The sequence below is a fragment of the Physella acuta genome, unplaced genomic scaffold (genome assembly GCF_028476545.2).
Source record: "Physella acuta isolate Inbredline_101_S28 unplaced genomic scaffold, ASM2847654v3 ptg000360l, whole genome shotgun sequence".
In the NCBI taxonomy this organism is placed as follows: Eukaryota; Metazoa; Mollusca; class Gastropoda; family Physidae; genus Physella; species Physella acuta.
In genome coordinates this window covers 122,567-133,735 of record NW_026731879.1, presented here as the reverse complement: position 1 = coordinate 133,735, position 11,169 = coordinate 122,567, and positions in this window count along the sequence as shown.

The window sequence follows — 11,169 nt, the reverse complement described above, 5'->3', positions numbered from 1 at the left end:
TAGACGGCCCAAGTAGGCTCTAGACGGCCAAAGTTGGCTCTAGACGGCCAAAGTTGGCTCTAGACAGCCAAAGTTGGCACTAGACGACCCAGGTTGGTTCTAGACGGCTGTAGACGGTTGTAGACGGTTCTAGACGGCTGTAGACGGTTGTAGACGGTTCTAGACGGTTCTAGACGGTTGTAGACGGTTCACCTCTAAAAATATATTTCCATATATTCATGAAATCCACTACCCTCCCGCCCCACATGAACGATTGTATCCCTTAAGTCCAGAGATAAATTGAAAGAGGCACTAATTGTTAGCATTGTGTGTATTCATGTGCTAATGGCGGCCGGATGAGCGTTCCCCCCCCCCCCATCCCCCATGGCCCACCCCCCCCCCTATGGCCAGCGATACCCCACGACCCCCCCCCCTCTAGCCAGGCGACCCAACGCTCCCCCCCCCCGATAACCCCCCCCCCCACACACACACACTGGTGAGGCGAGCCACTACACACACACACACACACGTGAAGACGAAGACTGCAATAACCTGTCGAGGGATTTCTTCAGCTTTTGCTGGCCCGTGATAAATCTCTTCGCTCGCCCACAAGACCTTTATTGTTGCTCATGGAAACAGCTTTATGGCAAGCTGTTTAGTGGCTGTTAGACAGCTGTTTTGTGGGCTTGTTTGGTGGGCTGTTGGTTTGGTGGGCTGTTGGTTTGGTTTGTTGGGCTGTTGGTTTGGTTTGGTGGGCTGTTGGTTTGGTGGGCTGTTGGTTTGGTTTGGTGGGCTGTTGGTTTGGTTTGGTGGGCTGTTGGTTTGGTTTGGTGGGCTGTTGTTCTGGTTTGGTGGGCTGTTGGTTTGGTTTGGTGGGCTGTTGGTTTGGTTTGGTGGGCTGTTGGTTTGGTGGGCTGTTGGTTTGGTTTGGTGGGCTGTTGGTTTGGTTTGGTGGGCTGTTGGTTTGGTTTGGTGGGCTGTTGGTTTGGTGGGCTGTTGGTTTGGTTTGGTGGGCTGTTGGTTTGGTTTGGTCGCTTTTATTTTGTGCTGTGAAAATAACAAAACTCTACACAGCTGTTGTGTGAACAGCTGATCACATTCCTGGTCGTCTCGAACTTTCGATCACAAGACCAAGACTCCCATTTCCAATGCTAACATCCCCAGCCGGTTCTATAGGCCGACTATTTAGACCGGCTATTTAGACCTTCTATTTAGACCGGCTATTGTGTCATGTGACAAGATTAGTACTTGTATCAGATTTTTAAGCCGATTCTATTTTCATTTCATCTTATTTGTCTGCCTCAATAAGGTGATTACAGTCCGCTGTCATACAGCACTAAATGGACTTGTAGAGCTGACAAAATTGGAAAATGTAGAGCTGACAAAATTGGAAAATGTAGAGCTGACAAAATTGGAACGTCACGGAAATAGTTTGAGAATATTTGGGCCATCATATGCTTGTGCTGGGATTGTGATTGTGGGATAGTGGAGATGGTGAACGGAAAAAAAGTCACAGGAAAAAAAACACAGAAAAAAGTCACAAAAATCTTTAAAGAAATATTTTGATTTATTTGTGAAGGTACCTCCCCTAAACGCCCACCCCACCCTGACGGTTCCTCCCTTAGACGCCCACCCCACCCTGACGGTACCTCCCCGATTTGCCCCACCCTACCCTGACGGTACCTCCCCGATTTGCCCCACCCTACCCTGACGGTACCTCCCCGAGACGGCCCCACCCCACCCTGACAGTAACCGCCCCTACTCCCTTGGGTCTAAAACACAATTTATGGTAAGCGACACGGAACAGTAGGGAAGCAGGGCCAGTGCTGAGAGATAACTCTAATTGATAGGGGACACAACTCACGGTCTGGTATAGGAGATGGTGGAGGACAATTACTGTCCTAATGTCCTACACAAGGGGACATATCACAGTCCTATACAAGAGGACATATCACAGTCCTATACAAGAGGACATATCACAGTCCTATACAAGAGGGACACAGTCCTATACAAGAGGACATATCACAGTCCTATACAAGAGGACATATCACAGTCCTACACAAGAGGACATATCACAGTCCTATACAAGAGGACATATCACAGTCCTATACAAGAGGACATATCACAGTCCTACACAAGAGGACATATCACAGTCCTACACAAGAGGACATATCACAGTCCTATACAAGAGGACATATCACAGTCCTATACAAGAGGACATATCACAGTCCTACACAAGAGGACATATCACAGTCCTACACAAGAGGACATATCACAGTCCTATACAAGAGGACATATCACAGTCCTACACAAGAGGACATATCACAGTCCTATACAAGAGGACATATCACAGTCCTACACAAGAGGACATATCACAGTCCTATACAAGAGGACATATCACAGTCCTATACAAGAGGACATATCACAGTCCTACACAAGAGGGACATATCACAGTCCTACACAAGAGGACATATCACAGTCCTACACAAGAGGACATATCACAGTCCTACACAAGAGGGACATATCACAGTCCTACACAAGAGGACATATCACCGTCCTACACAAGAGGACATATCACAGTCCTACACAAGAGGGACATATCACAGTCCTACACAAGAGGACATATCACAGTCCTACACAAGAGGACATATCACAGTCCTATGTAAGGAGTGTTGTCTGCGGTCTGTACCAGCCTGTTAGGGGCTGGTCTGTTAGAGGCCGGTCTGCCGGTCTGTTAGAGGCCGGTCTGCCGGTCTGCCGGTCTGTTAGAGGCCGGTCTGCCGGTCTGCCGGTCTGCCGGTCTGTTAGAGGTCGGTCTGTTAGAGGCCGGTCTGCCGGTCTGTTAGAGGCCGGTCTGCCGGTCTGTTAGAGGCCGGTCTGTTAGAGGCCGGTCTGCCGGTCTGTTAGAGGCTGGTCTGTTAGAGGCGGGTCTGTCGGTCTGTTAGAGGCCGGTCTGTTAGAGGCCGGTCTGTTAGAGGCCGGTCTGCCGGTCTGTTAGAGGCCGGTCTGCCGGTCTGTTAGAGGCCGGTCTGCCGGTCTGTTAGAACCCGGTCTGTTGGAGGCCGGTCTGTTGGAGGCCGGTCTGTTAGAGGCTGGTCTGTTAGAGGCCGGTCTGTTAGAGGCCGGTCTGTTAGAGGCTGGTCTGTTAGAGGCCGGTCTGCCGGTCTGTTAGAGGCCGGTCTGTTAGAGGCCGGTCTGCCGGTCTGTTAGAGGCCGGTCTGCCGGTCTGTTAGAGGCCGGTCTGTTAGAGACCGGTCTGTTAGAGGCCGGTCTGCCGGTCTGTTAGAGGCCGGTCTGTTAGAGGCCGGTCTGTTAGAGGCCGGTCTGCCGGTCTGTTAGAGGCCGGTCTGCCGGTCTGTTAGAGGCCGGTCTGTTAGAGGCCGGTCTGTTAGAGGCCGGTCTGTTAGAGGCCGGTCTGCCGGTCTGTTAGAGGCCGGTCTGTTAGAGGCCGGTCTGTTAGAGGCCGGTCTGCCGGTCTGTTAGAGGCCGGTCTGCCGGTCTGTTAGAGGCCGGTCTGCCGGTCTGTTAGAACCCGGTCTGTTGGAGGCCGGTCTGTTGGAGGCCGGTCTGTTAGAGGCTGGTCTGTTAGAGGCCGGTCTGTTAGAGGCCGGTCTGCCGGTCTGTTAGAGGCCGGTCTGTTAGAGGCCGGTCTGTTAGAGGCCGGTCTGTTAGAGGCCGGTCTGCCGGTCTGTTAGAGGCCGGTCTGCCGGTCTGTTAGAGGCCGGTCTGCCGGTCTGCCGGTCTGTTAGAGGCCGGTCTGTTAGAGGCCGGTCTGCCGGTCTGTTAGAGGCTGGTCTGTTAGAGGCGGGTCTGCCGGTCTGTTAGAGGCCGGTCTGTTAGAGGCCGGTCTGTCGGTCTGTTAGAGGCCGGTCTGCCGGTCTGTTAGAGGCCGGTCTGCCGGTCTGCCGGTCTGTTAGAGGCCGGTCTGTTAGAGGCTGGTCTGCCGGTCTGTTAGAGGCTGGTCTGTTAGAGGCGGGTCTGTTAGAGGCCGGTCTGTTAGAGGCCGGTCTGTTAGAGGCCGGTCTGTTAGAGGCCGGTCTGCCGGTCTGCCGGTCTGTTAGAGGCCGGTCTGTTAGAGGCCGGTCTGCCGGTCTGTTAGAGGCTGGTCTGTTAGAGGCGGGTCTGTCGGTCTGTTAGAGACCGGTCTGTTAGAGGCCGGTCTGCCGGTCTGTTAGAGGCCGGTCTGCCGGTCTGTTAGAGACCGGTCTGCCGGTCTGTTAGAACCCGGTCTGTTGGAGGCCGGTCTGTTAGAGGCCGGTCTGTTAGAGGCCGGTCTGTTAGAGGCCGGTCTGTTAGAGGCCGGTCTGTTAGAGGCCGGTCTGCCGGTCTGCCGGTCTGCCGGTCTGTTAGAGGCCGGTCTGTTAGAGGCCGGTCTGCCGGTCTGTTAGAGGCCGGTCTGCCGGTCTGCTAGAGGCCGCATTAGGCCAATGAGATAGACGCACATTTAGAGATTCCTCTGCTACACGGAGGATTGGAAAAGATTACCGGCCTTGGTTTCATCAACAAAGGGAGATAAATGGGGCGCAAGATGTAGCAGCATGTAAGCAACAAGATGTTGCAGGATGTAAGCAACAAGATGTTGCAGGATGTAAGCAACAAGATGTAAGCAACAAGATGTAGCAGGATGTAAGCAACAAGATGTAGCAGGATGTAAGCAACAAGATGTAGCAGCATGTAAGCAACAAGATGTTGCAGGATATAAGCAACAAGATGTTGCAGGATGTAAGCAACAAGATGTTGCAGGATGTAAGCAACAAGATGTTGCAGGATGTAAGCAACAAGATGTAAGCAACAAGATGTAGCAGGATGTAAGCAACAAGATGTATCAGCATGTAAGCAACAAGATGTTGCAGGATGTAAGCAACAAGATGTTGCAGGATGTAAGCAACAAGATGTTGCAGGATGTAAGCAACAAGATGTAAGCAACAAGATGTAGCAGGATGTAAGCAACAAGATGTAGCAGGATGTAAGCAACAAGATGTAGCAGCATGTAAGCAACAAGATGTTGCAGGATATAAGCAACAAGATGTTGCAGGATGTAAGCAACAAGATGTTGCAGGATGTAAGCAACAAGATGTTGCAGGATGTAAGCAACAAGATGTAAGCAACAAGATGTAGCAGGATGTAAGCAACAAGATGTATCAGCATGTAAGCAACAAGATGTTGCAGGATGTAAGCAACAAGATGTTGCAGGATGTAAGCAACAAGATGTTGCAGGATGTAATAAACAAGAAGGATGTAAGCAAAAAGATGTAGTTGGATGTAAGCAACAAGATGTAACAGTGTTTAGACTTTGTGTCAACCTAAGCCCATTAGATTGTAACGCAGATTTTTGTGCCACATTTTACGTCATTTGATTTTTTTTTTACTTGGCATTTTACTCGGAATGTTTTGCAAGAAAAATTATTTTATGGCAGTTTTCGCGATTGTGAGCGATAAAACCAAGTATTGCGTTCAGTCAAATGGTTGGAGTCTTACAATACCTGCTTGTAGCTATACACACACGACACCATACTGAAGCTTTGTTTGGAGGACATTCCGTCTAGATCTATTTAGTCGGAAACATTTTTGTAGGACAACATTTTTGTCTTTTTGGCGGGTTCGTCATCAGGTGACCGGCGATGTGACGTGGCCGGTGTCTGATCGACTGCCCTGTCGTCTGCCTTGTCGTCTGCCCTGTCGTCTGCCCTGTCGTCTGCCCTGTCGTCTGCCCTGTCGTCTGCCCTGTCGTCTGCCCTGTCGTCTGCCCTGTCGTCTGCCCTGTCGTCTGCCCTGTCGTCTGCCCTGTCGTCTGCCCTGTCGTCTGCCCTGTCGTCTGCCCTGTCGTCTGCCCTGTCGTCTGCTGGAATAACTGCGCCATCCTTGGCTCCATCATGCGTTTATTACACCAAGCAACTAATTAGCCAGCTATGGTCTCATTAATTAATGAGCTGTGGCTTTCATTAATGTACTGCAAACACGTTTTTAAAAGAACTCGATACCTGCTTTGTGCCAAACTTGTGTGCTGGGTGTCTGTTGTTGTAGCCAGCACATGTGCTACTAGCATCTAGCCAGCACATGTGCTACTAGCATCTAGCCAGCACATGTGCTACTAGCATCTAGCCAGCACATATGCTACTAGATTCTAGACACCTCATATGCTAGTAGCATCTAGCCAGCACATGAACTACAATAAAAAGTACTAATTGTTGCAAAATGTGTTTGCATTCATCGATTAAAACACTCCCACATTGCAGTACATAGTAATGATAAGTACAGACGTCATGACGGCAGACCCGCCCACTTTTCGATATCCCATAATTTCCAATAGCAGCAAAACTTTGTACTCGATCTCTCTAGAGACACCGTGGCTAACAAGAGAATTATTGATACCCTTCTCTGTAGATAGGTAGCCTCAATGTGTGTCGTGGTTGTGTTAGTCACATCATGTTTTAGTCGCGTCATGTGTTAATCACGTGATGTTTTAGTCACATCTCATTTAGTCACGTCATATTTTAGTCACATCATGTTTTAGTCATGTCATGTTTTAGCCACGTAATGTTTTAGTCAAATGTTAAGATGCACCATTTGTTAAGATGCACCAAATGTTGAGATGTACCGAATGTTGAGATGCACCAAATGTTGAGATGCACCAAATGTTGTGATGCACCAAATGTTGTGATGCACCAAATGTTGTGATGCACCAAATGTTGTGATGCACCAAATGTTGTGATGCACCAAATGTTGTGATGCACCAAATGTTGAGATGCACCAAATGTTGAGATGCACCAAATGTTGTGATGCACCAAATGTTGAGATGCACCAAATGTTGTGATGCACCAAATGTTGTGATTCACCAAATGTTGTGATGCACCAAATGTTGTGATGCACCAAATGTTGAGATGCACCAAATGTTGAGATGCACCAAATGTTGAGATGCGCCAAATGTTGAGATGCACCAAATGTTGTGATGCACCAAATGTTGTGATGCACCAAATGTTGTGATGCACCAAATGTTGTGATGCACCAAATGTTGAGATGCACCAAATGTTGAGATGCACCAAATGTTGAGATGCACCAAATGTTGTGATGCACCAAATGTGCCGACATATACAGCGCCAGATGGGCAAAGTTGCAATCACAGCCACCAATAGATAGATGATCGATGTATCGATCTGTGGGTGATCGGTGTATCGATCTGTGGATGATCGGTGTATCGATCTGTGGATGATCGGTGTATCGATCTGTGGATGATCGGTGTATCGATCTGTGGATGATCGGTGTATCGATCTGTGGATGATCGATGTATCGATCTGTGGGTGATCGGTGTATCGATCTGTGGATGATCGGTGTATCGATCTGTGGATGATCGGTGTATCGATCTGTGGATGATCGGTGTATCGATCTGTGGATGATCGGTGTATCGATCTGTGGATGATCGGTGTATCGATCTGTGGATGATCGGTGTATCGATCTGTGGATGATCGGTGTATCGATCTGTGGATGATCGGTGTATCGATCTGTGGATGATCGGTGTATCGATCTATGTAATCAAACGATAGTCCAGGTGAAACTGTGACATCGTGACGTCACGCTGATCACCTGACATGGGTGGGGGTAGGAGGGGGGAACCAAACAAATGTGTCGACATGTAGCACACACATTTTGTCCAGCAGTCAGCTGAAGGTCGAGATGAGAAATAAAACGTGTCGATGATCTGCTTAAGTTCGATAAGTTGATGATCTTTTGAGGTGATCCATTTCCGTTCGATCTAGTTCGATCTGACGTGGTGAGTCGATGAGTTGCAGACGGTGAATACTGTTTGCTAATCTAGAGATCAAAGACAGGTCATGTGACGACCACACCTGAACAAATGGCACGAGATGGTGTCCCCCCCCCCCTCTCCTCCTGTAGACATTCTTTATGTAAAAAGCCTCTGTGTCTCACACGGCTCAGAAAGTGTTGATTTAAGCGAGTTGACGATTATGACGTCATCACGAGTACCTGACGTCATGACGTCATGACGTCATCACGAGTACCTGACATTATGACTACATCAGACGTGTGCTCAGCCCAGCAGAACAAGAGGCCGTTCAGTGCCAGTCTAGCGTGAGTACTCGGTTAACTGACACGACTGGGTCACGTGGTCAGGCACGTAAGGCTGGGGGGGGGGGGGGCGCGTTAGCACGCCTGACCACACCCTTAGAGGCCCGGGGACGTGATGGGTCTCCGTGGCCCCACGGGCATGTCGGTCTCAGTCTCAGTCTAAGTCTCAGCTCCATCTATCAGAATGTGTTTATTGAATCTATTCAGTCTATCAGATGTGTCTACAGCACTAATGCCATTTTCCTATTGTCAGTCGACATGACATACGACCCTGTAAATCTGTCAGAATCTAGATCCAGCCCCCGTGACTACCCCCCCCCCCACAATCCAGATCCAGCCCCTTGTTACTGCCCCCCCCCCCACAATCCAGATCCAGCCCCTTGTTACTGCCCCCCCCACAATCCAGATCCAGCCCCTTGTTACTGCCCCCCCCCCCACAATCCAGATCCAGCCCCTTGTTACTGCCCCCCCCCCCCCCACAATCCAGATCCAGCCCCTTGTTACTGCCCCCCCCCCACAATCTAGATCCAGCCCCTTGTTACTGCCCCCCCCCACAATCTAGATCCAGCCCCTTGTTACTGCCCCCCCCACAATCCAGATCCAGCCCCTTGTTACTGCCCCCCCCCCACACAATCCAGATCCAGCCCCTTGTTACTGCCCCCCCCCCCCCCACAATCCAGATCCAGCCCCTTGTTACTGCCCCCCCCCCCACAATCCAGATCCAGCCCCTTGTTACTGCCCCCCCCCCCCCTACCAAACAGAGTTTCTTCCAGGCATCTCTTCGGGGGGGCTAAGCCCCCCCGAAAAATTTTTACCGCCCCCCCGAACGAAATGAAATGTATATATTTTATATAGAAAATATATACTTTTAACAGTGTCCGCCCCCCCCGAAGAAAGTTTACCGCCCCCCCGAAGATTTCAAGTGCCCCCCCGGAGAAAAAAGTCTGGAAGAAACACTGCTACCAAACCAGATATTTAGTTAGCCAGATATTTTTATCATTATTGTGTTGTTCATTCATTAGAAAATTAGATCACATTTTTATATCTGATGCTTTTTCTTGTGATATATTTTTCCTGGCAAACATCACATTTTTTTTGGGGGGGGGGGGATGGTGGGGTGAAGCTAGGAATATATCAGGGGATAAATGTATTATGTAGGAGTGGGAGGGGGGTGGCTGATGAAATTAATGAGCGCAGACGACATCTCTGCGACGCCCCAAGAGACACAATTATATCCCCGTACCCAGGGGAGCTGTCGCTCAAATTATAACCTCACTTCCGGTTGGGACAACCAATCGCTGACTGCCTCTAATCCAGCGCCATCTTGGCCGCGTGCACTTTGGGTCGCCCAAATTTCTAGCGCGTCTCTCTACCTCACTATCTCACCACCTCACCACATACCTCACCACATAAGACAACTCACCACATACCACACCTCACCACATATCTCACCTCACACATACCTCACCTCACACCACACCACACCTCACTACATACCTCACCTCACCACATATCTCGCGATGTTTTATGTGGCCATTTTACTTGGTCATAGAGTACCATGTCCTATCATGTCCTATCCTGTCCTATCCTGTCCTATCCTGTCCTATCCTGTCCTATCCTGTCCTATCCTGTCCTATCCTGTCCTATCCTATCCTATCCTGTCCTATCCTCTCTACAACACTTTGTTGTTATTACAATTTATCTGGCAATGTATGGCCACAAGAGATGTAACATATGGTTGATATTTGACATCTGGTTGACATTTGACATTTATGACACGGGCGAGCTAGCAGACGACTGAGATTACAGCCAATCATTGAGCCTGTAATCAACTACCTAGGGATCACCTTAACAACGTCACAACCGGAACCACGTGGGTTTGATCTACTCACGTCTGCCGGCTCTTACCTGTCGTGCACGTGTAGGTGTTCAGGTAAAACTAGCCCCGACCCCCCGGGACTCCACACGTGCTGTTTGTCTTACCCGCTGGGTGGGGGGGGGGGGGGGAGGGCACAGACCAACAGACCCAGGCTACGGGTTCAAACTTTGTGACGTCTGCCCGCCTAGATAAAAAACGGATTAGAGAAAACGAATTTGATCTTCACTTTGTAAAATCATTAAATCATTTTTTTAATGCCAGCTTATGAAATGTTTCTCAAGACCTTGAAGGAACTGTTGTGTACAAGTTGTCGCCCCTCACGTCTGATTCTCTCCCCTGGTTCGCCAACTTGTGCTGGCAACGCCTGACACTCTAGCGCCCCGCGCCGCCCGCCTCTCCCGTGCGGTGTCTGCTACCATTCAGTGCTCACCCTGGCGCCGAAGCTCTGGCTTGGTTCTGATATCACTCACTGACCGGACCGCCGGACTGCTGGACCACAGGACCACAGGACAACAGGGCCCACCGTACAGGATTAGCAGAGTTTTCTTGGATTGTTTACACGTGTAGATATTGATTATTGATTGCAATCGATTTTGTGAGCGATACAGTGACTTCATCGATTGAATAACGAAGGTAAGTGTGACGATTTCATGCTCTGTATGCTACAACTTAGCCGAGTTGCTGTGGTGTGTGGTGGAGATGTGGGGTGGAGGTGTGTGGTGGACATGTGGGGAGGAGATTTGGGGTGGGCAGGGCGTTACGCAATCTATAGTGTATAACTTTTTTTTAAAAGAAAGAACAGACTTAACAATAGCAATGTAAACATCAGAGAACTGCTAGTTCACGTTGATCGAATTTTTTTTGTCAAGACCACCCCAACAGATCAGTGACCTGACAAATGTGACCCCTGACAAATGTGACCCCTGACAAATGTGACCCCTGACAAATGTGACCCCTGACAAATGTGACCCTTGCATAATTTGACCCTGACTTGAATAACCATGATTTGTGTGACCACCTACCCACCTAATGTGTCGCCCCACGGTGCGTCACTCCTCACCCTCATGCGGCTGTCGACTCTAAGATTTAAATCTCCCCTCCCCCTCCCCCCACCCGATTCAAAGATTGAAACCTACCCCCCCCCCCCGCGACTCAAAGATTGAAACCTACTCCACCCCCCCCCCCCCCCGATTCAAAGATTGAAACCTATTCCCCCCCCCCCCCCC